The following is a 26,878-nucleotide window of genomic DNA, read 5'->3' as shown; positions in this document are numbered from 1 at the left end:
TCACAACTGGAACACACTGATCCATGGAGAGGGCAGTGGAGATCATCCGAAGAGAGGGCAGTGTTTTGTCAGGGTTCAACCATGTCCATGTAGACTCATTGAAATGACATGAATTAGCCTACATGAATATTGATTGTTAACAATACAGCATCAAATTAACCAGTTTAAAAAAATATATCGGTGTGGCCAATATATCGACCATTATTTGACTTTTTTGACGACATCGGGATCGGCAGTTATGCGGCCGATGTGCCCCGATTTTTTAATAAGTTTAATAAACAAAAAAACAATGATTATTTATCTGTACTTGTCTGTTCGGACGTGGTAATTGCTATTTACTAGAATTATCCAGTAGAGGGAGCTCTAATATAAGTGTGAACTGTAGCAGCTGACGCGGTACTTCTCTAATAAGACGTTTGTCACTCGTGCCTCATCCAGTATTCTCCACTGCAAAACTTGTCTGCAAAGATTCGATTGCCGCAATAAAGGTATGTATATTTAGTGAAAGTTTTTAATGAAATGCGTTTATACGACCACTATGTTTATCAATCCTCATTATCAAGCGAGCTAGCTAGCTAACATATTTGGTTCACTTTAGCAAGCTAGCTGGCTAGCAAGCCTTTATGAAGTGGCAGTGAGAACATAAGCAGCGTAGGATCTACATTTCCAGAGGACATCGCTGTATTCTCAAATAAATAAAAAATAAAATGGTGATTGATTGTATCACACAATGATATTAGCTACTGTATGATGCTGTGTAAATAGCCAACGCGTGATTGCAAGCGAGTGTGTCATCTAGTCACGCGTCATCGTAGCAAGCTAACCAGACAGTAAAAACGCAGATAAAACACTTCTAACATGGATCGTTTTAAGCCATGTTATCTAGCTTTGTCGTGATAACATGAGAGAAGGATTGCTGTTAGAGAATCAACCAACAGTTCGCGCGGGTAACCTGCAGGAAAGCGCATTGTAGTTTTTTTTTCACGTATTTCATCCAGTCAATTTAATTTCATCTAACGTTACACTTGATTCACTCTTTAGCTCTCCTAGATAATGTCTTACTCTTTGAGATTATGTAGTAGATATAAAAGAATAAAATATAATTAATTTAACTTACTGAGAATATATAAGAAATAATGAGGCTGTGTCAATAGCGAATGCGTTATTGCGAGCGAGTGTGTCATCTAGTCACTAGATAGTCTTACTCTTTGAGATCATGTAGTAGGATTAAAATAAGAAAATATAATTAATGTACTGAGAATAGATACTAAGAAATAATAATAACAAATCAATAAGAACAACAACAATAATAATAATAGATGGCTGGAAAAGAAAGGAGTAAAAGAAAGGTGTGGAGCTATTTTGATTTCACACACTTAAAGATGGTGTTAATATATATTTAATTTATTATCATCTTTTACTTTTTTTATCTAAAAAGTTCTTTGTGTGTTTATTTTTATTTGTTTGCTTATAAGTTAAATAATAAGCAAACTTTCTTAAATATAGAAACTTTAATAAAATATACGTTTTTCAAATTGATTTGAAAATGTTGCACTTTTTGACAAAATATCGGTCAAAACATCGGTAATTGGTGGGCTAGGACTCTCCAAAATCGGGATCGGCATCGGACCCAAAAATCTGGCATCGGTCGGGCTTTATAAAATACCATTATAGCACGGCACAGAAATTGGTGGCAGGAGTGAAGGATACATGGGCAAAAATTCAGTTTAGATATAGAGTGTCACATGATAAAAGAAACATGAAACAATAGTATTCGGGGCAAATATTTTCTTATTCTGGATTATCAGTGGTACGACAATATTTTAAAAAGTATGATGGCCTTTTGAGTGTGTGTTGTCCACATAAGAGATTACAGTATATTAATCAATTCAATAGAAATATTGGAGGAAAGGTTGTGTCTGCTCACTTACTATTAACTAGTTACTAATTCTCGACTACTTCCTATTAATAAGTTTAATTTGTAATATTCCCAACACCCAGACATTCAAGGTGGTATGTAAAGTGTCTAAGCAAAAAGAATTAGCCAAAAGTGCGTCCAAGTCAGGTCTTCATGTCATTTCTGTATGGAATTGGAAAGATAAAATAATTAATTATGAGTTATTTCTGTCTTCCTTGTTTACGTTATGGCTGTATGTTACTGCCTTTAGGAATAGGTATGGCCTATTTGTGGTCTTTTGTTGGGGGTTTCATACTACTTCATTCTATTTCACACCCTTACTTAACTTTTTTGTTTCCTGCACATCAAGAGGCCTGCATTACAAAGTTGGGTACTATTTTGTTAAATGAATAGCCTACCACTTGCAGTATAGAAAACCATGTACACTACTGAATATTGATGTGGTCTTTTTATTATAAGGCTGCATTGGCTGCTACAAATGTTGTCAGAAGAAAAACTAAAGTGGTTATTACAGTACAAAGTGATGCATTAATAAGCAATAACTTTGGTCATATCTTAGTGACAGTTCAGCCAGCCTGTAATGAAAATGTAGGCTGTATCTCTTGTCCTGCGTAGATTTCTCAGTCCAGTAATCTGTGCTTGTATAGTTTCGTTTCTGGTCGTTATGGCTTGAATACACAATGAAGATTTTCAACCTCTGCGATATATACAATTTATTCATTGGAAGGCCTATTTTGCATCTTTCTTTTTATAGGCCACATAGTAGATTTTTTTAGAGCTTATTAGTTAATCATTATTCATTGATTAATGGGCACCAATGATCGATTAAAATAATTGCATGAAATTTGCATCCTCAGTCTGGAGTCCTAGATTTTTAGGTGTGCAATTTTGACTGTGTTGCTGTTGTCTTTCAGCATGAGGACCAATGAAGTGTTAATGCCAGTAATCCAGGCCAACAATGGGTGGAAAAATCTGAACAAATCAATAAGAGACAAAGCCCAGATGTTGAGTGTGCCAAAACCATCTGTCTGGTACATTATTGAGAGCACACTAGTGAGCTCAGTAATAGCAAACAACCTGGTAGACCACGGAAGACCACTGTAGTGGAAGACCAAAGAATACTTTTGATTGTGAAGAAAAACAACCTTTTTAACTGTTGAACAAATTAAGAATACTCTCCAGGATGTGTCAAAGACTACCATATAGAGAAGACTACATCAGCATAACCGCAGGGGTTCATTGCAAGATGGAAACCAGTGATACACCTCAAGAACAGAATAGCCAGGTTTGAGTTGGTAAAAAGGTGAATTAAAAAATTGTCAAATTTTCTTCAGATGGTAAGATGAAAGATGCAGGGCCAAGTTACATGAAATCATTTAGGAAACATTGGACAGCAGCATTGCTTTGGAATAGAGCTAGCCTAATTTCTGGGAGCTAAGATATTATTAGCCAATATTGTTTGTTGTAACTTGGCTTAATTTTGATATCATTACTTCTAATGGCAGGCCCAGATTTATCAGGTTTTAATTAAAGTTTTATAGACAGTGCTTTGTATGCATAAGTAACTTGGAATTTTTGTAAGTTGCATACATGTTTTTATAGAGATATCATCTCTGGACTGTTTATTATGCATAACTGATAATAATAATAATAATAATAATAATAATGCATATATATGAACCATAAGCTACACATGCTGTACATAGCCTACAAGTTAACCTGTAGACTAACTGTTAGTCGGGGTTTGGGTATGTTGTATATCTACTTTTTAGACTACCGCCTTTAAGAAACAGGCGATGTACACTGATCTGGCAAACTTGCTCTGTGTGAGTACAGTAATGTAATCCATTTCCTCACTGTCAATTGGTCCCCCTCCCCATTGCAAACACCAAAGGAATGCCTTTGAGGCAATTAGGGCCACACCAGAGGTCTCTCAAATGTACACAAAATGTCTTCAGATTTTCGCCCTTGAAGTATTATTACTTTATTGCCTATTTGGGGTCAGAGACCTTGCGTAGCTATACACAGCACAAAAATCCATATTCCTTTTAAGTTTGAATGCAGTCTGCAAATTGAATTGAAAACTTTCACTGAATGAAAACTTTAATGACTGTATAGATAAGGGTTTTGAGGCCTGACCTTCAGAATCTACATTTTCAGGGTATTCCAGTTAAAAGTGGAAAACAATGTGGTATGATTATTTTTGTTCCATGGAAAATATTTTATGCGAAGGTGAAGAGTACAACTAGCTGTCTTTGAGAACTATTTGTCTGCAGATTTATCATTTGTGCAGCTGGGTGAGCGTTAGGCTGAAGATCCTGGTTCAATCCTGGGTCTCAGCAATGGGAGGTGTTCTGACTTTTAATGAGTAGAGCTGAGCCCTCTGCTTGAGTTCACCGACTGCTCACCCTCCTGCTTTAGCTGATACCCATTTCACGGAGTGGAATCGAGTTCTGAGATTTGTAGTTTTTCCATTTAGGATTGTCGGTTCTTCGTGCGACCAAGTTCCTGATATGTGGACGTGCACTAAAAGCCATGTGGGAACATCACTGTCAATCATCATTTGTACTTCATTTTTGCTAAATATTTACTGGGGAGGGGCAACGTGAAAACTGACTGTCTAGATGGCTCTATTGACTTTTTGCTGAGGCATGACTCAATTGCAGATGAGAAAACAACCCGATATGAACTGGTTTCCGTTCCCACTTGGGCTCCAATACTCTAAAAATGTATACTCCTTCCCTCCGCTACCAGCTCATATTCGTGCCCCAGAGGATGATCATTGAGTCCTTCCTATTTCCAATGTCCCGATATCGGATGAGACTAGCGAAACAGCTTCAGACTGTGCTTCTCGTCACCTCCCGGCAATGGATACATCGATTTGTCCTACCGCGAAAGTCTTTTCACATTTCGGTCTGACACTATCGCGATCACGCCCACAGAGATTGAAAGACCATCCCACCGAATCGGACACTATCCAAACTTTAGAAAGCGGGGATGGCGGAGAACCTGACTATCCAAAGGATGGGTCTATTGCTACCAAACTTGATTTCAGATGCTACAGTGGGAAATAAAAGTTTCTCAGTGTGAACACTGACATTATATTAACAGTGAGAAACATCGACTTTGATGACGGAGAAGAAAATAAGCTGTCATTTTGTCTTCACACCTCTTCCCTCTCTCCTTTCCTTCCGAGTCTCCCCCTCCACACTTCTGGGTAGGACATAGGTGATAGGGGGGGAGCTGAGGAAAAAAGTAGATTATTGGTACACACCCAAAGAATAGTTCCAATTGCTAATTTCATCTGTCCTTGTGTCCACTGTCCTCGCTTGGCCCAGAGATCGAAAGAGGTCGGTCATCGTCAAGGACACTCCAACTCGTTAAATGCTCTTTGAAGGATCTAGGAGATCGGTAGCTCCCAAAGGATGCTTGAGCAAGGAATCCCGAGGGTATCCTTTGCGGAAGTATTTAGTTTGGAAAGAGTGTGAGATAAATGATCAACCTCTCCCTATTTGCTACATCTGTAATTGACGTGGCTTCAAACAGACGTTTGGCTGAACGAGGACATCCCCGGTTGGCTAGTACACGCTTCTATGATTCCGCTGTCCTTGTTCCTTCCGATGGGTGAAGCTTAGGAAAGGAGACAAGGAGGTAAAGGTAAGCGATTGGAATGAGGTTTCCGGATTGTTCTTCGAATCAAAGTCAGTACTGAAGCCATCCATCTGTATGGCTCTTAGGGTTCTGGTTTCCTGGCCAAACACGTCTGCCTTTTGTCGGAACACGGGAAAATGACTGCAGGAGAACTCGTCCAGGCAAACATGGAGAATGCGGGCATCGATCCCGCTGCCTCTCGCATGCTAAGCGAGCGCTCTACCACTTGAGCTAATTCCCCATTGCACAAGCAAAGCCTAAGCCATCTCCAGAATCCGCGGTCTGGTCTGTCTTCAACAGCGATCCCTAGGTTCCACCGAATTACAAAAACGGACAGGGGTAACGGTCAAAAAGCAAAAAAAACACATTCTCCCCGTCGGGGAATCGAACCCCGGTCTCCCGCGTGACAGGCGGGGATACTGGCCACTATACTAACGAGGACAAAGCACATTGGCACTGCCCATGGTGCCCGCGGGGCTGTACCCTGAAAATGCCAGTAAACACCGAAATGTTTGCTTCCACATTAAGGTGTCCTTTTTAGAAGGGAACATATGATGACATTCACACATGTTTTGTATGGGTTGTAGATACTTTTACGTTAGTGCAGCTTGTGAAATCTGTGAATTTGTTTGAAAAGAATTTTTAAATGTACGGTTTAGGCCAAAAGTTTACATACGCCTAGGCTAAAGATATTCAAACTCAGTTTTTCACAATTCTGCACATTTCATGTTACCGTACATCTCTTTTAGCAAGTCAATTAGGGCATCTACTTCATTCACATCAGCGGTAATTTTAAAACAATCGATTAGAGACAGATTTATTTTTGCTTTAATTCACTGTGGTCAAAAGTTATACACCATACATCAAGTTGACTGTCTCTTTAAACAGTCTGGAAGATTTCAGACATTGATGTAATGACTTTTTAGAAGCTTCTGATTGGCCAATTGTGATAATTAGGAGTTCATTGGGAGTTAATTGGCCCCTGTGGCTGTATTTAAGAGCCTACCTTTAGAGCCACTGCCTTTCTGCCCATGATACCTCGTCTTCGTGCCCCAGAGGCTGATCATTGTGTCCTTCCTATTTCCAATGTCCCGATATCGGATGAGACTAGCGAAACAGCTTCAGACTGTGCTTCTCGTCACCTCCCGGCAATGGATACATCGATTTGTCCTACCGCGAAAGTCTTTTCACATTTCGGTCTGACACTATCGCGATCACGCCCACAGAGATTGAAAGACCATCCCACCGAATCGGACACTATCCAAACTTTAGAAAGCGGGGATGGCGGAGAACCTGACTATCCAAAGGATGGGTCTATTGCCACCAAACTTGATTTCAGATGCTACAGTGGGAAATAAAAGTTTCTCAGTGTGAACACTGACATTATATTAACAGTGAGAAACATCGACTTTGATGACGGAGAAGAAAATAAGCTGTCATTTTGTCTTCACACCTCTTCCCTCTCTCCTTTCCTTCCCGAGTCTCCCCCCTCCACACACTTCTGGGTAGGACATAGGTGATAGGGGGGGAGCTGAGGAAAAAAGTAGATTATTGGTACACACCCAAAGAATAGTTCCAATTGCTAATTTCATCTGTCCTTGTGTCCACTGTCCTCGCTTGGCCCAGAGATCGAAAGAGGTCGGTCATCGTCAAGGACACTCCAACTCGTTAAATGCTCTTTGAAGGATCTAGGAGATCGGTAGCTCCCAAAGGATGCTTGAGCAAGGAATCCCGAGGGTATCCTTTGCGGAAGTATTTAGTTTGGAAAGAGTGTGAGATAAATGATCAACCTCTCCCTATTTGCTACATCTGTAATTGACGTGGCTTCAAACAGACGTTTGGCTGAACGAGGACATCCCCGGTTGGCTAGTACACGCTTCTATGATTCCGCTGTCCTTGTTCCTTCCGATGGGTGAAGCTTAGGAAAGGAGACAAGGAGGTAAAGGTAAGCGATTGGAATGAGGTTTCCGGATTGTTCTTCGAATCAAAGTCAGTACTGAAGCCATCCATCTGTATGGTTCTGGTTTCCAGGCCAAACACGTCTGCCTTTTGTCGGAACACGGGAAAATGACTGCAGGAGGACTTGTCCAGGCAAACATGGAGAATGCGGGCATCGATCCCGCTGCCTCTCGCATGCTAAGCGAGCGCTCTACCACTTGAGCTAATTCCCCATTGCACAAGCAAAGCCTAAGCCATCTCCAGAATCCGCGGTCTTGTCTGTCTTCAACAGCGATCCCTAGGTTCCACCGAATTACAAAAACGGGCAGGGGTAACGGTCAAAAAGCAAAAAAAAACACATTCTCCCCGTCGGGGAATCGAACCCCGGTCTCCCGCGTGACAGGCGGGGATACTGGCCACTATACTAACGAGGACAAAGCACATTGGCACTGCCCATGGTGCCCGCGGGGCTGTACCCTGAAAATGCCAGTAAACACCGAAATGTTTGCTTCCACATTAAGGTGTCCTTTTTAGAAGGGAACATATGATGACATTCACACATGTTTTGTATGGGTTGTAGATACTTTTACGTTAGTGCAGCTTGTGAAATCTGTGAATTTGTTTGAAATGAATTTTTAGATGTACGGTTTAGGCCAAAAGTTTACATACACCTAGGCTAAAGATATTCAAACTCAGTTTTTCACAATTCTGCACATTTCATGTTACCGTACATCTCTTTTAGCATGTCAATTAGGGCATCTACTTCATTCACATCAGCGGTAATTTTAAAACAATCGATTAGAGACAGATTTATTTTTGCTTTAATTCACTATATCAGAATTCCAATTGGTCAAAAGTTATACACCATACATCAAGTTGACTGTCTCTTTAAACAGTCTGGAAGATTTCAGACATTGATGTAATGACTTTTTAGAAGCTTCTGATTGGCCAATTGTGATAATTAGGAGTTCATTGGGAGTTAATTGGCCCCTGTGGCTGTATTTAAGAGCCTACCTTTAGAGCCACTGCCTTTCTGCCCATGATACCTCGTCTTCGTGCCCCAGAGGCTGATCATTGTGTCCTTCCTATTTCCAATGTCCCGATATCGGATGAGACTAGCGAAACAGCTTCAGACTGTGCTTCTCGTCACCTCCCGGCAATGGATACATCGATTTGTCCTACCGCGAAAGTCTTCTCACATTTCGGTCTGACACTATCGCGATCACGCCCACAGAGATTGAAAGACCATCCCACCGAATCGGACACTATCCAAACTTTAGAAAGCGGGGATGGCGGAGAACCTGACTATCCAAAGGATGGGTCTATTGCCACCAAACTTGATTTCAGATGCTACAGTGGGAAATAAAAGTTTCTCAGTGTGAACACTGACATTATATTAACAGTGAGAAACATCGACTTTGGTGACGGAGAAGAAAATAAGCTGTCATTTTGTCTTCGCACCTCTTCCCTCTCTCCTTTCCTTCCCGAGTCTCCCCCCTCCACACACTTCTGGGTAGGACATAGGTGGTAGGGGGGGAGCGGAGGAAAAAAGTAGATTATTGGTACACACCCAAAGAATAGTTCCAATTGCTAATTTCATCTGTCCTTGTGTCCACTGTCCTCGCTTGGCCCAGAGATCGAAAGAGGTCGGTCATCGTCAAGGACACTCCAACTCGTTAAATGCTCTTTGAAGGATCTAGGAGATCGGTAGCTCCCAAAGGATGCTTGAGCAAGGAATCCCGAGGGTATCCTTTGCGGAAGTATTTAGTTTGGAAAGAGCGTGAGATAAATGATCAACCTCTCCCTATTTGCTACATCTGTAATTGACGTGGCTTCAAACAGACGTTTGGCTGAACGAGGACATCCCCGGTTGGCTAGTACACGCTTCTATGATTCCGCTGTCCTTGTTCCTTCCGATGGGTGAAGCTTAGGAAAGGACACAAGGAGGTAAAGGTAAGCGATTGGAATGAGGTTTCCGGATTGTCCTTCGAATCAAAGTCAGTACTGAAGCCATCCATCTGTATGGCTCTTAGGGTTCTGGTTTCCAGGCCAAACACGTCTGCCTTTTGTCGGAACACGGGAAAATGACTGCAGGAGGACTTGTCCAGGCAAACATGGAGAATGCGGGCATCGATCCCGCTGCCTCTCGCATGCTAAGCGAGCGCTCTACCACTTGAGCTAATTCCCCATTGCACAAGCAAAGCCTAAGCCATCTCCAGAATCCGCGGTCTTGTCTGTCTTCAACAGCGATCCCTAGGTTCCACCGAATTACAAAAACTGGCAGGGGTAACGGTCAAAAAGCAAAAAAAACACATTCTCCCCGTCGGGGAATCGAACCCCGGTCTCGCGCGCGGGAGCCGTGGATAGTTACGCTTAACTTCCCTTAACTTTTACCGTTCGTTCTCAACGGTAGTTCTTAACACTACGGATGCAATATATTTTCGGCCGCACGTATTTTTTCGCGGCGCTGTTCCGTCCCGGATGCAGGAAGACCGTTTTCGTCTCTGCCTTTACCTTTCCCCATTCGTTCTCAACGGTCGTTCTTAACGTTGCCGTCCCGAATGAATGAATGACAGCGTATAGACAAATAAATTCGAATATTAAATAAGGCGTTTTGCGGTTATTTTGTGGTACCTACGCTTCGGTAAGTCTTAATAAATTTATTACAAACAGGTTCCTGTTTTATATTGATGTCATCGAGGTATTCTGTCATTATTTCAGCTAAAAGACCGGTAGTTTCATTTTTCCTATTTGACTTCATTATTGGGTTTCACGTCCCGTTTGCTGGCTTGTCCGTGCATAATAACACTTTTAAGTGAGAATATCGCAGGTAAATGGGACATGTGTACATGTGCACGTTTGTGTCTCAGTACACCAGCTATTATTTCCATGGCCCTGCAATCATATTAGGGTTTAGTTTACAATATGTTTCATTTCCCCCTCACTATATTATTGCTGGTATCATCATCATTATTGGTATTGTCCCCTTTACATGTGCCTTGTGTAACACGTCACGGTCTAGACATACATTTTTTAAATTATTACTTATTACACTATTGCTGTCAAGGCAATAAGTAATGCCATCTCTAATTGTTCATTGTCAGTACTGTCATTCAGCCATCTTAACAAACGCTTTCCTATCTATATGTTTATATACTTACCATTATTATTATTATTATTATTATTATTATTATTATTAGTCAGTTTAACTATTCAATATAGAACAGGACACAGTACAAATATTGCTGCCTCCACCTTCAGACAATACAGAATTTGTGTAATGCAATTCATATTAACTACCCCTCCCACCCTATCCCCTGGATTGACAGCACACAAAAAAGGGAGATCAGTGGAAAATCATTATAATAACAATAATAATTTTCATGTTGAGAATTTGATAATGCTGGGTGATTGAGCTACACAAGGTTGTGTATCAAAATGACAAAACATAAGGTCAAGGGCATAAAGAACCTACCATTTATACAGCATCATGATGTACAGTTCCCATGAAAATATAAACCCTCCCCAAATTTTACTGTCCAGGTCTCTGTTTTAGAGTTAATGTTATTTCATTATAGCGAGAATTCTTTGGTCATCAACTGTATAGGTCCACCTTGGCCTACCAGGCCCTTTGTGATTACTGAGCTCACCAGTGCTCTCGTTCTTAATGATGTTCCAAGCGGTTGACTTTGGTAAGCTTAAGGTTTGGCCTATGTCTCTGACTGTTTTTTCATATATCCCAGCCTCATAATGGCTTCCTTCCATTGGCATACCTTATAATTGCATTGAAGAAGCAATTGAACACACCTGACTAATCAGAAACACACGTGAAACCATTTGTCCTGAACATTATGGCACCCTGAAAATATGTACGTACATCCCCAATTCTAAAAAAGTCTAGACGGTAAATGAAATGCAAATAAAACAAAAAGCAGTCATTTTTAAATTTGCTTTGACTTGAAAAATATGCCCCAAATTTAATAAGCGTTATTAAAAGAAATGGTAATGTTACACAGTGGTAAACACTCGACTGTCCCAACTTTTTTGGAGCGTGTTGCAGTCAACAGATTTGAAATGAGTGTATATTTTCAAAAAAACAATTAGATTCACAAGGTAAAACGTCAAATAATGTGCTGTTGTAGTGTTTTAAATATAGTGCAGGGTAAATAAAATGTACAATATTTAACATTATCACTCCTTTTTGTTTTTATTAGCATTTTCCATACTGTCTCGGCTTTTTTGGAATTGGGGTTGTATGTATGTATAGAGAGTGCTGTCATTTCTACAGGGTGAAATCAAAATGTATTAAAATAACCTTTCATAAGAGCTGAGAGCTGATAGCTGCACTTCAACCACATGTGAATTGTTTGATTACAAATCTAAAATGATGAAGTACAGAACCAAGTAAAGAAAATACGGCTTTGTCCCTAACGTTATGGAGCTCACTGTATATAAAAATATAATTTCTGATTCAGAAGTGGCCCATGAAGTACTTGGCAAAAGCAGACCAATGCCAGTGCTTCTCTTAACACCCAAGCTCCGAGGAGCTTCAGGAGACCCAGCAGCCGCGGCAGCATGCGACTGCAGGGAGTCCGACTGCATGTGTGCACCTTGTTGTCACCTTGCAGCCTCGGTAAATCCGCCTGCTCCAGTCCCAGCCCCAATCCCATTTCATGCTTGTGCATATCAACCCTGCTAATACTGTTACGAACGAAAATACAAATATAGCTTTACATTTATACTTGGCTGTTGTTGTGTTTATTAAGAATTGTAATATGTAATGTTGTAATCCTATTTGTACTGTTGCAATAATTGATCCGATGTAAATACTTTGATAACTTTATATGTATTGATTCGGCAGAAAAGATTTCCTGATCCTCTCCATAATAAAATGGAGGTGGAGAACAAATATCACGTTAATATCAAACCTAAAAAAAGAAGAAGCGTTAACTGAGACACTTCTGTGAAGAACGAATCAATTACGAACGATTATTTATTTGCCCAAGGGTGGATTCGAACCCTCGTTTCCGTGGGACGGCGTTACACCTATACACGGCTGGCCCGCGCGCGGGAGCCGTGGATAGTTACGCTTAACTTCCCTTAACTTTTACCGTTCGTTCTCAACGGTAGTTCTTAACACTACGGATGTAATATATTTTCGGCCGCACGTATTTTTTCGCGGCGCTGTTCCGTCCCGGATGCAGGAAGACCGTTTTCGTCTCTGCCTTTACCTTTCCCCATTCATTCTCAACGGTCGTTCTTAACGTTGCCGTCCTGAATGAATGAATGACAGCGTATAGACAAATAAATTCGAATATTAAATAAGGCGTTTTGCGGTTATTTTGTGGTACCTACGCTTCGGCAAGTCTTAATAAATTTATTGCAAACAGGTTCCTGTTTTATATTGATGTCATCGAGGTATTCTGTCATTATTTCAGCTAAAAGACCAGTAGTTTCATTTTTCCTATTTGACTTCATTATTGGGTTTCACGTCCCGTTTGTTGGCTTGTCCGTGCATAATAACACTTTTAAGTGAGAATATCGCAGGTAAATGGGACATGTGTACATGTGCACGTTTGTGTCTCAGTACACCAGCTATTATTTCCATGGCCCTGCAATCATATTAGGGTTTAGTTTACAATATGTTTCATTTCCCCCTCACTATATTATTGCTGGTATCATCATCATTATTGGTATTGCCCCCTTTACATGTGCCTTGTGTAACACGTCACGGTCTAGACATACATTTTTTTAAAGTATTGTTACTTATTACACTATTGTTGTCAAGGCAATAAGTAATGCCATCTCTAATTGTTCATTGTCAGTACTGTCATTCAGCCATCTTAACAAACGCTTTCCATCTATATGTTTATATTTACTATTATATTATTATTATTATTATTATTATTATATCAGTCAGTTTAACTATTCAATATAGAACAGGACACAGTACAAATATTGCTGCCTCCACCTTCAGACAATACAGAATTTGTGTAATGCAATTCATATTAACTACCCCTCCCACCCTATCCCCTGGATTGACAGCACACAAAAAAGGGAGATCAGTGGAAAATCATTATAATAACAATAATAATTTTCATGTTGAGAATTTGATAATGCTGGGTGATAGAGCTACACAAGGTTGTGTATCAAAATGACAAAACATAAGGTCAAGGGCATAAAGAACCTACCATTTATACAGCATCATGATGTACAGTTCCCATGAAAATAGAAACCCTCCCCAAATTTTACTGTCCAGGTCTCTGTTTTCGAGTTAATGTTATTTCATTATAGCGAGAATTCTTTGGTCGTCAACTGTATAGGTCCACCTTGGCCTACCAGGCCCTTTGTGATTACTGAGCTCACCAGTGCTCTCGTTCTTAATGATGTTACAAGCGGTTGACTTTGGTAAGCTTAAGGTTTGGCCAATGTCTCTGACTGTTTTTTCATATATCCCAGCCTCATAATGGCTTCCTTCCATTGGCATACCTTATAATTGTACTGAAGAAGCAATTGAACACACCTGACTAATCAGAAACACACGTGAAACCATTTGTCCTGAACATTACGGCACCCTGAAAATACGTACGTACATCCCCAATTCTAAAAAGTCGAGACGGTAAATTAAATGCAAATAAAACAGAAAGCAGTAATTTTTAAACTTTGACTTGAAAAATATTGCCCAAATTTAATAAGCGTTATTAAAAGAAATGGTGATGTTACGTAGTGGTAAACACTCGACTGTCCCAACTTTTTTGGAGCGTGTTGCAGTCAACAGAATTGAAATGAGTGTATATTTTCAAAAAACAATTAAATTCACAAGGTAAAACGTCAAATAATGTGCTGTTGTAGTGTTTTAAATACAGGGTAAATAAAATGTACAATATTTAACATTATCACACCTTTTTGTTTTTATTAGCATTTTCCATACTGTCTCAGCTTTTTTGGAATTGGGGTTGTATGTATGTATAGAGAGTGCTGTCATTTCTACAGGGTGAAATCAAAATGTATTAAAATAACCTTTCATAAGAGCTGAGAGCTGGTAGCTGCACTTCAACCACATGTGAATTGTTTGATTACAAATCTAAAATGATGAAGTACAGAACCAAGTAAAGAAAATACGGCTTTGTCCCTAACGTTATGGAGCTCAGTGTATATTACTTGGCAAAAGCAGACCAATGCCAGTGCTTCTCTTAACACCCAAGCTCCAGGAGCTCGAGCTTCAGGAGACCCAGCAGCCGCGGCAGCACGCGACTGCAGGGAGTCCGACTGCATGTGTGCCAGTTGTCACCTTGCAGCCTCGGCAAATCCGCTTGCTCCAGTCCCAGCCCCAATCCCATTTCATGCTTGTGCATATCAACCCTGCTAATACTGTTACGAACGAAAATACAAATATAGCTTTACATTTATACTTGGCTGTTGTTGTGTTTATGTGTTTATTAAGAATTGTAATATGTAATGTTGTAATCCTATTTGTACTGTTGCAATAATTGATCCGATGTAAATACTTTGATAACTTTATATGTATTGATTCGGCAGAAAAGATTTCCTGATCCTCTCCATAATAAAATGGAGGTGGAGAACAAATATCACGTTAATATCAAACCTAAAAAAGAAGAAGCGTTACCTGAGACACTTCGGTGAAGAACAAATCTATTACGAACGATTATTTATTTGCCCGCGGGCGGATTCGAACCCTCGTTTCCGTGGGACGGCGTTACACCTATACACGGCTGGCCCCCGCGCGGGAGCCGTGGATAGTTACGCTTAACTTCCCTTAACTTTTACCGTTCGTTCTCAACGGTAGTTCTTAACACTACGGATGCAATATATTTTCGGCCGCGCGTATTTTTTCGCGGCGCTGTTCCGTCCCGGATGCAGGAAGACCGTTTTCGTCTCTGCCTTTACCTTTCCCCATTCATTCTCAACGGTCGTTCTTAACGTTGCCGTCCTGAATGAATGAACGACAGCGTATAGACAAATAAATTCGAATATTAAATAAGGCGTTTTGCGGTTATTTTGTGGTACCTACGCTTCGGTAAGTCTTAATAAATTTATTACAAACAGGTTCCTGTTTTATATTGATGTCATCGAGGTATTCTGTCATTATTTCAGCTAAAAGACCAGTAGTTTCATTTTTCCTATTTGACTTCATTATTGGGTTTCACGTCCCGTTTGTTGGCTTGTCCGTGCATAATAACACTTTTAAGTGAGAATATCGCAGGTAAATGGGACATGTGTACATGTGCACGTTTGTGTCTCAGTACACCAGCTATTATTTCCATGGCCCTGCAATCATATTAGGTTTAGTTTACAATATGTTTCATTTCCCCCTCACTATATTATTGCTGGTATCATCATCATTATTGGTATTGCCCCCTTTACATGTGCCTTGTGTAACACGTCACGGTCTAGACATACATTTTTTAAATTATTACTTATTACACTATTGCTGTCAAGGCAATAAGTAATGCCATCTCTAATTGTTCATTGTCAGTACTGTCATTCAGCCGTCTTAACAAACCCTTTCTTATCTATATGTTTCTATACTTACCATTATTATTATTATTATTAGTCAGTTTAACTATTCAATATAGAACAGGACACAGTACAAATATTGCTGCCTCCACCTTCAGACAGTACAGAATTTGTGTAATGCAATTCATATTAACTACCCCTCCCACCCTATCCCCTGGATTGACAGCACACAAAAAAGGGAGATCAGTGGAAAATCATTATAATAACAATAATAATTTTCATGTTGAGAATTTGATAATGCTGGGTGATAGAGCTACACAAGGTTGTGTATCAAAATGACAAAACATAAGGTCAAGGGCATAAAGAACCTACCATTTATACAGCATCATGATGTACAGTTCCCATGAAAATAGAAACCCTCCCCAAATTTTACTGTCCAGGTCTCTGTTTTCGAGTTAATGTTATTTCATTATAGCGAGAATTCTTTGGTCGTCAACTGTATAGGTCCACCTTGGCCTACCAGGCCCTTTGTGATTACTGAGCTCACCAGTGCTCTCGTTCTTAATGATGTTACAAGCGGTTGACTTTGGTAAGCTTAAGGTTTGGCCAATGTCTCTGACTGTTTTTTCATATATCCCAGCCTCATAATGGCTTCCTTCCATTGGCATACCTTATAATTGTACTGAAGAAGCAATTGAACACACCTGACTAATCAGAAACACATGAGAAACCATTTGTCCTGAACATTATGGCACCCTGAAAATACGTATGTACATCCCCAATTCTAAAAAAGTCGAGACGGTAAATGAAATGCAAATAAAACAGAAAGCAGTCATTTTTAAACTTTGACTTGAAAAATATTGCCCAAATTTAATAAGCGTTATTAAAAGAAATGGTGATGTTACATAGTGGTAAACACTCGACTGTTCCAACTTTTTTGGAGCGTGTTGCAGTCAACAGATTTGAAATGAGTGTATATTTTCAAAAAACAATTAAATTCACAAGGTAAAACATCAAATAATGTGCTGTTGTAGTGTTTTAAATATAGTACAGGGTAAATAAAATGTACAATATTTAACATTATCACTCCCTTTTGTTTTTATTAGCATTTTCCATACTGTCTCAGCTTTTTTGGAATTGGGGTTGTATGTATGTATAGAGAGCGCTGTTATTTCTACAGGGTGAAATCAAAATGTATTAAAATAATCTTTCATAAGAGCTGAGAGCTGATAGCTGCACTTTAACCACATGTAAATTGTTTGATTACAAATCTAAAATTATGAAGTACAGAACCAAGTAAAGAAAATACGGCTTTGTCCCTAACGTTATGGAGCTCACTGTATATAAAAATATAATTTCTGCTTCAGAAGTGGCCCATGAAGTACTTGGCAAAAGCAGACCAATGCCAGTACTTCTCTTAACACCCAAGCTCCAGGAGCTCGAGCTTCAGGAAACCCAGCAGCCGCGGCAGCACGCGACTGCAGGGAGTCCGACTGCATGTGTGCCAGTTGTCACCTTGCAGCCTCGGTAAATCCGCCTGCTCCAGTCCCAGCCCCAATCCCGTTTCATGCTTGTGCATATCAACCCTGCTAATACTGTTACGAACGAAAATACAAATATAGCTTTACATTTATACTTGGCTGTTTATGTGTTTATTAAGAATTGTAATATGTAATGTTGTAATCCAATTTGTACTGTTGCGATAATTGATCCGATGTAAATACTTTGATAACTTTATATGTATTGATTCGGCAGAAAAGATTTCCTGATCCTCTCCGTAATAAAATGGAGGTGGAGAACAAATATCACGTTAATATCAAACCTAAAAAAAGAAGAAGCGTCATCCGAGACACTTCTGTGAAGAACAAATCAATTACGAACGATTATTTATTTGCCCAAGGGTGGATTCGAACTCTCGTTTCCGTGGGACGGCGTTACACCTATACACGGCTGGCCCTGCTGCGGGAGCCGTGGATAGTTACGCTTAACTTCCCTTAACTTTTACCGTTCATTCTCAACGGTAGTTCTTAACACTACGGATGCAATATATTTTCGGCCGCACGTATTTTTTCGCGGCGCTGTTCCGTCCCGGATGCAGGAAGACCGTTTTCGTCTCTGCCTTTACCTTTCCCCATTCATTCTCAACGGTTGTTCTTAACGTTGCCGTCCTGAATGAATGAATGACAGCGTATAGACAAATAAATTCGAATATTTAATAAGGCGTTTTGCGGTTATTTTGTGGTACCTACGCTTCGGTAAGTCTTAATAAATTTATTACAAACAGGTTCCTGTTTTATATTGATGTCATCGAGGTATTCTGTCATTATTTCAGCTAAAAGACCGGTAGTTTCATTTTTCCTATTTGACTTCATTATTGGGTTTCACGTCCCGTTTGTTGGCTTGTCCGTGCATAATAACACTTTTAAGTGAGAATATCGCAGGTAAATGGGACATGTGTACATGTGCACGTTTGTGTCTCAGTACACCAGCTATTATTTCCATGGCCCTGCAATCATATTAGGGTTTAGTTTACAATATGTTTCATTTCCCCCTCACTATATTATTGCTGGTATCATCATCATTATTGGTATTGTCCCCTTTACATGTGCCTTGTGTAACACGTCACGGTCTAGACATACATTTTTTAAATTATTACTTATTACACTATTGCTGTCAAGGCAATAAGTAATGCCATCTCTAATTGTTCATTGTCAGTACTGTCATTCAGCCATCTTAACAAACGCTTTCCTATCTATATGTTTATATACTTACCATTATTATTATTATTATTATTATTATTATTATTATCAGTCAGTTTTAACTATTCAATATAGAACAGGACACAGTACAAATATTGCTGCCTCCACCTTCAGACAATACAGAATTTGTGTAATGCAATTCATATTAACTACCCCTCCCACCCTATCCCCTGGATTGACAGCACACAAAAAAGGGAGATCAGTGGAAAATCATTATAATAACAATAATAATTTTCATGTTGAGAATTTGATAATACTGGGTGATAGAGCTACACAAGGTTGTGTATCAAAATGGCAAAACATAAGGTCAAGGGCATAAAGAACCTACCATTTATACAGCATCATGATGTACAGTTCCCATGAAAATATAAACCCTCCCCAAATTTTACTGTCCAGGTCTCTGTTTTAGAGTTAATGTTATTTCATTATAGCGAGAATTCTTTGGTCATCAACTGTATAGGTCCACCTTGGCCTACCAGGCCCTTTGTGATTACTGAGCTCACCAGTGCTCTCGTTCTTAATGATGTTGCAAGCGGTTGACTTTGGTAAGCTTAAGGTTTGGCCATGTCTCTGACTGTTTTTTCATATATCCCAGCCTCATAATGGCTTCCTTCCATTGGCATACCTTATAATTGTACCGAAGAAGCAATTGAACACACCTGACTAATCAGAAACACACGTGAAACCATTTGTCCTGAACATTATGGCACCCTGAAAATATGTACGTACATCCCCAATTCTAAAAAAGTCGAGACGGTAAATGAAATGCAAATAAAACAAAAAGCAGTAATTTTTAAACTTTGACTTGAAAAATATTGCCCAAATTTAATAAGCGTTATTAAAATAAATGGTGATGTTACATAGTGGTAAACACTCGACTGTCCCAACTTTTTTGGAGCGTGTTGCAGTCAACAGATTTGAAATGAGTGTATATTTTCAAAAAACAATTAAATTCACAAGGTAAAACATCAAATAATGTGCTGTTGTAGTGTTTTAAATATAGTGCAGGGTAAATAAAATGTACAATATTTAACATTATCACTCCTTTTTGTTTTTATTAGCATTTTCCATACTGTCTTAGCTTTTTTGGAATTGGGGTTGTATGTATGTACAGAGAGCGCTGTTATTTCTACAGGGTGAAATCAAAATGTATTAAAATAATCTTTCATAAGAGCTGAGAGCTGATAGCTGCATTGTTTGATTACAAATCTAAAAGTATGAAGTACAGAACCAAGTAAAGAAAATACGGCTTTGTCCCTAACGTTATGGAGCTCACTGTATATAAAAATATAATTTCTGCTTCAGAAGTGGCCCATGAAGTACTTGGCAAAAGCAGACCAATGCCAGTACTTCTCTTAACACCCAAGCTCCAGGAGCTCGAGCTACAGGAAACCCAGCAGCCGCGGCAGCACGCGACTGCAGGGAGTCCGACTGCATGTGTGCCAGTTGTCACCTTGCAGCCTCGGTAAATCCGCCTGCTCCAGTCCCAGCCCCAATCCCATTTCATGCTTGTGCATATCAACCCTGCTAATACTGTTACGAACGAAAATACAAATATAGCTTTACATTTATACTTGGCTGTTTATGTGTTTATTAAGAATTGTAATACGTAATGTTGTAATCCTATTTGTACTGTTGCGACAATTGATCCGATGTAAATACTTTGATGACTTTATATGTATTGATTTGGCACAAAAGATTTCCTGACCCTCTCCGTAATAAAATGGAGGTGGAGAACAAATATCATGTTAATATCAAACCTAAAAGAAAAGAAGCGTTATCCGAGACGCTTCTGTGAAGAACGAATCGATTACGAACGATTATTTATTTGCCCGCGGGCGGATTCGAACCTTCGTTTCCGTGGGACGGCGTTACACCTATACACGGCTGGCCCGCGCGCGGGAGCCGTGGATAGTTACGCTTAACTTCCCTTAACTTTTACCGTTCGTTCTCAACGGTAGTTCTTAACACTACGGATGTAATATATTTTTGGCCGCACGTATTTTTTCGCGGCGCTGTTCCGTCCCGGATGCAGGAAGACCGTTTTCGTCTCTGCCTTTACCTTTCCCCATTCATTCTCAACGGTTGTTCTTAACGTTGCCGTCCTGAATGAATGAACGACAGCGTATAGACAAATAAATTCGAATATTAAATAAGGCGTTTTGCGGTTATTTTGTGGTACCTACGCTTCGGTAAGTCTTAATAAATTTATTACAAACAGGTTCCTGTTTTATATTGATGTCATCGAGGTATTCTGTCATTATTTCAGCTAAAAGACCAGTAGTTTCATTTTTCCTATTTGACTTCATTATTGGGTTTCACGTCCCGTTTGTTGGCTTGTCCGTGCATAATAACACTTTTAAGTGAGAATATCGCAGGTAAATGGGACATGTGTACATGTGCACGTTTGTGTCTCAGTACACCAGCTATTATTTCCATGGCCCTGCAATCATATTAGGGTTTAGTTTACAATATGTTTCATTTCCCCCTCACTATATTATTGCTGGTATCATCATCATTATTGGTATTGTCCCCTTTACATGTGCCTTGTGTAACACGTCACGGTCTAGACATACATTTTTTAAATTATTACTTATTACACTATTGCTGTCAAGGCAATAAGTAATGCCATCTCTAATTGTTCATTGTCAGTACTGTCATTCAGCCATCTTAACAAACGCTTTCCTATCTATATGTTTATATACTTACCATTATTATTATTATTATTATTATTATTATTTTTATTATCAGTCAGTTTTAACTATTCAATATAGAACAGGACACAGTACAAATATTGCTGCCTCCACCTTCAGACAGTACAGAATTTGTGTAATGCAATTCATATTAACTACCCCTCCCACCCTATCCCCTGGATTGACAGCGCACAAAAAAGGGAGATCAGTGGAAAATCATTATAATAAAAATAATAATTTTCATGTTGAGAATTTGATAATGCTGGGTGATAGAGCTACACAAGGTTGTGTATCAAAATGACAAAACATAAGGTCAAGGGCATAAAGAACCTACCATTTATACAGCATCATGATGTACAGTTCCCATGAAAATATAAACCCTCCCCAAATTTTACTGTCCAGGTCTCTGTTTTAGAGTTAATGTTATTTCATTATAGCGAGAATTCTTTGGTCATCAACTGTATAGGTCCACCTTGGCCTACCAGGCCCTTTGTGATTACTGAGCTCACCAGTGCTCTCGTTCTTAATGATGTTCCAAGCGGTTGACTTTGGTAAGCTTAAGGTTTGGCCTATGTCTCTGACTGTTTTTTCATATATCCCAGCCTCATAATGGCTTCCTTCCATTGGCATACCTTATAATTGTACTGAAGAAGCAATTGAACACACCTGACTAATCAGAAACACACGTGAAACCATTTGTCCTGAACATTATGGCACCCTGAAAATATGTACGTACATCCCCAATTCTAAAAAAGTTGAGACGGTAAATGAAATGCAAATAAAACAGAAAGCAGTAATTTTTAAATTTGCTTTGACTTGAAAAATATCAAAAAATATTGCCCAAATTCAATAAGCGTTATTAAAAGAAATGGTGATGTTACACAGCGGTAAACACTGTCCCAACTTTTTTGGAGCGTGTTGCAGTCAACAGATTTAAAATGAGTGTATATTTTCAAAAAACAATTAAATTCACAAGGTAAAACATCAAATAATTTGCCGTTGTAGTGTTTTAAATATAGTACAGGGTAAATAAAATGTACAATATTTAACATTATCACTCCTTTTTGTTTTTATTAGCATTTTCCATACTGTCTCGGCTTTTTTGGAATTGGGGTTGTATGTATGTGTAGAGAGCGCTGTTATTTCTAGAGGGTGAAATCAAAATGTATTAAAATAACCTTTCATAAGAACTGAGAGCTGACAGCTGCACTTTAACCACATGTGAATTGTTTGATTACAAATCTAAAATTTTGAAGTACAGAACCAAGTGAAGAAAATACGGCTTTGTCCCTAACGTTATGGAGCTCACTGTATATAAAAATATAATTTCTGCTTCAGAAGTGGCCCATAAAGTACTTGGCAAAAGCAGACCAATGCCAGTGCTTCTCTTAACACCCAAGCTCCAGGAGCTCGAGCTTCAGGAGACCCAGCAGCCGCGGCAGCACGCGACTGCAAGGAGTCCGACTGCATGTGTGCCAGTTGTCACCTTGCAGCCTTGGTAAATCCACCTGCTCCAGACCCAATCCCAATTCATGCTTGTGCATATCAACCCTGCTAATACTGTTACGAACGAAAATACAAATATAGCTTTACATTTATACTTGGCTGTTTATGTGTTTATTAAGAATTGTAATATGTAATGTTGTAATCCTATTTGTACTGTTGCAATAATTGATCCGATGTAAATACTTTGATAACTTTATATGTATTGATTCGGCAGAAAAGATTTCCTGATCCTCTCCATAATAAAATGGAGGTGGAGAACAAATATCACGTTAATATCAAACCTAAAAAAAAAGAAGATTACTGAGACACTTCTGTGAAGAACAATCAATTGACGAACGATTATTTATTTGCCCCAGGCGGATTCGAACCCTCATTTCGTGGGACGGCGTTACACCTATCACCCGTGGCTTTACCCTGAAAATGCCAGTAAACACCGAGTGTTCTCTTCCACAATGTGTCCTAATTAGAAGGGAACATACGATGAAATTCACACGGGTTTTGTATGGGTTGTAGACTCTTTTCCGTTAGTGCAGCTTGTGACATCTGTGAATTTGTTTGACAAGAATTTTTACATGTACGGTTGCGGCCAAAAGTTCACATGCACCAAGGCTTAAGATACTCAAACTCAGTTTTTCACGACTCCGCACATTTCATGTTACCATACGTATCTTTTGGCTAGTCAATTAGGGCATCTGCTTTGTTCACATCAGCGGTAATTTTACAACAGCCGATTAGAGACAGATTTATTTCCGTTTTAATTCATTCAGAATTCCAGATGGTCGCAGGTTTACATACACCAAGATGACTGTCTCCTTACACAGTCTGGAAGATTCCAGACATTGATGTAATGACTTTTTAGAAGCTTCTGATTGTCCAACTGTCATAATTAGGACTTCATTGGGAGTTTATTGGCACCTGTGGCTGCATTGAAGGGCCTACCTTTAGAGCCACTGCCTTGTTGCCCATGATACCATGGGAAAATCCAAGCAACTCAGCCAAGACCTCAGAAAAGAAATTCTGGACCTCCAAAAGTCAGGGTCCTCCTTGGGAGCAATTTCCAAACAACTGAAGGTACCACGAGCATCTGTACAAACAATTGTCTGCAAATATAAAAATCTTGGGACCACAAAGACACTGCATCGTTCAGGAAGTAGGGAACAATTATCTACCTGGGCTGAACGAACTTTGGTCCGAAAGGTTCAACTGAATCCCAAGACAACAACAAAGGAGCTGGTGAAGGAGTTGGAGGCATAAGGTACCAAAGTATCTACATCCACCATTTCGAAAATTTCCTACATCGCCATGGCCCGAAAGGCTGTCGCGCAAGGAAGAAGCCCCTAGTCCAAGACCGGCATAAAAAGACATTTTTGAATTGGTTTGTCTGTAAGGGACAAGCACCAAAAACATTGACAATTGCAAATGTACTGTCCGACGTACTGTGCACGTGTTACCAGGCAAAGTATTTTTAAAAGAAACTGTTGCAGTCTTACTCAAGTACTTCATACTTTAGCATGCTTTGTGCAGAGATTTTGCTGCTTTAGCTCCCAGCGGAGCCCTGGCGGAAGATTTCTGTATGTCCTACCAGGCCCAGGCCCGGCAAATCCGAGGAATGCTGCAAACTTCGTGGCCGAAATAGCTCAGCTGGGAGAGCGTTAGACTGAAGATCTAAAGGTCCCTGGTTCAATCCCGGGTTTCGGCAATGGGAGGTGTTTCATCTTTTGTCGCGTACAGCTGAGCCCCTCTGCTTGAGTTTACCTCCTGCTTAAGCTGATACCGGTTCCACAGAGTGGAATCCAGTTCTAAGATTTGTAGTTTTTCCATTTAGGACTGTCGGGTCTTCGTGCGACCAAGCTCCTGAGATGTGGACCTGCACTAAACGCCATGTGTGGCAGTGTGGGAACATCGCTGTCAATCATCGTTTGTACTCCATTGTTGCTGATTACTTACTGGGCAGGGGCAATGTGAGAACAGCCTGTCTAGAAGGCTCTATTGACTTTTTGCCGAGGCGTGATTCAATTGCAGGTGAGAAACGGCCTGAGATAAACTGGTTTCCCTTCTCATTTGGGGTCCGTCCCAATACTCAAAAAATGCACACTCCTTTCCTCCACTGCCACCTCGTCTTCGTGCCCCAGAGGCCGATCATTGTGTCCTCCCTATTTCCAATGTCCCAATATCGGATGAGACTAGCGAAACGGCTTCAGACTCTGCTTCTCATCACCTCCCGGCAAAGGATACATCGTGAGTATTTTATATTGGAATGCCAATAAAAATCATCATCATATCACATGTATGCATCTATCAAAGTTAGCGTGAAGTATATCGTACTTGATTTATACTCAGCTCAGATCAGTCTAACAGGGATTCACAGTCAGTCCAGTGAACCTAATTTTATTAGTCTATGTATACTATGCAACTACAGTTCTAGCTAGGCCATACAACATGTCAGTGCTCCACAGAACATCACAATAATAGCTAACATATTAATATGTAATAACATAATATTATCATGGGTTAACGTTACTTCCCTTACAGAAACGTTTATAATAGTGTGCCTTAAGCAGACTTTTTCTGGACTAAATCCCTGCTACTGGATCCCAGGTATTTCCAGTGCATCTTCACCTTACTTACAATACAGAAGTAAAATTAGATCACATTTTAAAGATATGGCATACAAAGTTTATTGGTAGTTCAGTAATGGCACACTTAAAGTGTAGCCCCAGGACATACTTTAATTATAATTAAAATGGACCAATTTCATTTTATAAAGTACTTAAACTATACTTTGAAAATGATCTTGATGTACATTATTATACTTAACAAAAACTTTATGTACTACTACGTTTTTGTCAGGGAATCGTCTTGAGGTAAATTTCCATCAGCAAGCTATCGCTAAATAATCAAATATGGTAAAAAGGAAACGTACCATCTTCATTACTGTCAGACAATAGCTAGCTTTTTGTCTTAAACCGTTAACGATTTAAATAATTTAATGCAGTTGTCTTACCTTTATAAATCATGCAAAATCCCACAGTGTTCTTCAGTATCGCAGTGAATGACAGAGGCTGTTGTCTTGATCTCTTCACAATGCAGACTGTCTAGACAATATGAACCTTTATTTGACTAGGAAGTCACGTTGAGATTAAAACCTTAAGTGAGAAATAGCCAAGACAGGGCCAAAGCTATATGAAACGGCGTACAAAACAAAAACAACGACAACAGTAGCGCACAGAATAAACCAACCAACATGACAGAATACATGAACTAAACAGTGTTAAACAAGTTCAGGGTTTAAAACAAGCACAGGTCACAGACCAAATATCAATTATCCGTCTTTTAAAATCTGGTAACGAGATGAGATAATCAAGTTTGAGCTTAGCCTGCAGCTCGTTCCAGGACCATGGGCCTTGATAGAACAAGATAGAACATCGCGTTCTCCTGTCATCCACATCTAATCGGTGCCATGCATTCAAAGTAAACAGTTGTGCTGCCACATTTGATTGGCGAGAAATGGACGGGCATGACGAGTCCTGGTCGGTAAGAAATGGAGCTGCAGAGAAGGGAAGATTTGATAGGTAAGAAATTGATGGGAATGACGAGTCCCGACTGGTAAGAAATGGACCGAAGAGAGGGGAGATTTGATTAGTAAGAAATGGACGGGCTGAACGAGACCCGACCGGTAAGAAATGGACCGGAGAGACGGGAGATTTGATTGGTAAGAAATGGACGGGCTGAACGAGACCCGATTGGTAAGAAATGGACCGCAGAGACGGGGAGATTTGATTGGTAAGGAATGGACGGGGCAGAGCACGCCATTGGAAAGAAATGGAAGCGAAAATGGAAGAGCGACCCCGCCACTGGTTTTCGGGAGCTAGACTCTCCTGCTCTCGGTATTGCCAATTCCCCATTGGACCAGCTGAGCCGAAGCCGTATCCAGA

At 39.8% G+C, this 26,878-nt stretch overlaps 6 non-coding genes across 6 annotated transcripts; 1 reads left to right on the top strand and 5 right to left on the bottom strand.

Annotated features, from left to right (window-relative positions):
* Positions 1–5,737: 5,737 nt before the first annotated feature.
* On the bottom strand, positions 5,738–5,810 carry trnaa-agc (transfer RNA alanine (anticodon AGC)). Its single transcript has one exon. It is a non-coding gene; the product is annotated as a tRNA-Ala (tRNA).
* A 128-nt stretch (positions 5,811–5,938) lies between these two features.
* On the bottom strand, positions 5,939–6,010 carry trnad-guc (transfer RNA aspartic acid (anticodon GUC)). Its single transcript has one exon. It is a non-coding gene; the product is annotated as a tRNA-Asp (tRNA).
* A 1,657-nt stretch (positions 6,011–7,667) lies between these two features.
* On the bottom strand, positions 7,668–7,740 carry trnaa-agc (transfer RNA alanine (anticodon AGC)). The gene has a single exon. It is a non-coding gene; the product is annotated as a tRNA-Ala (tRNA).
* A 129-nt stretch (positions 7,741–7,869) lies between these two features.
* Positions 7,870–7,941, bottom strand: trnad-guc (transfer RNA aspartic acid (anticodon GUC)). The gene has a single exon. It is a non-coding gene; the product is annotated as a tRNA-Asp (tRNA).
* A 1,681-nt stretch (positions 7,942–9,622) lies between these two features.
* trnaa-agc (transfer RNA alanine (anticodon AGC)) lies at positions 9,623–9,695 on the bottom strand. The gene has a single exon. It is a non-coding gene; the product is annotated as a tRNA-Ala (tRNA).
* Positions 9,696–24,569: 14,874 nt separating this feature from the next.
* On the top strand, positions 24,570–24,642 carry trnaf-gaa (transfer RNA phenylalanine (anticodon GAA)). The gene has a single exon. It is a non-coding gene; the product is annotated as a tRNA-Phe (tRNA).
* The last annotated feature ends 2,236 nt before the right edge of the window (positions 24,643–26,878 follow it).

Source organism: Anguilla rostrata, chromosome 17 (assembly GCF_018555375.3).
Source record: "Anguilla rostrata isolate EN2019 chromosome 17, ASM1855537v3, whole genome shotgun sequence".
NCBI classification, from domain to species: domain Eukaryota; kingdom Metazoa; phylum Chordata; class Actinopteri; order Anguilliformes; family Anguillidae; genus Anguilla; species Anguilla rostrata.
Note: the sequence above shows the minus strand (reverse complement) of the source record. Positions and strands in the feature narration are given on the sequence as shown.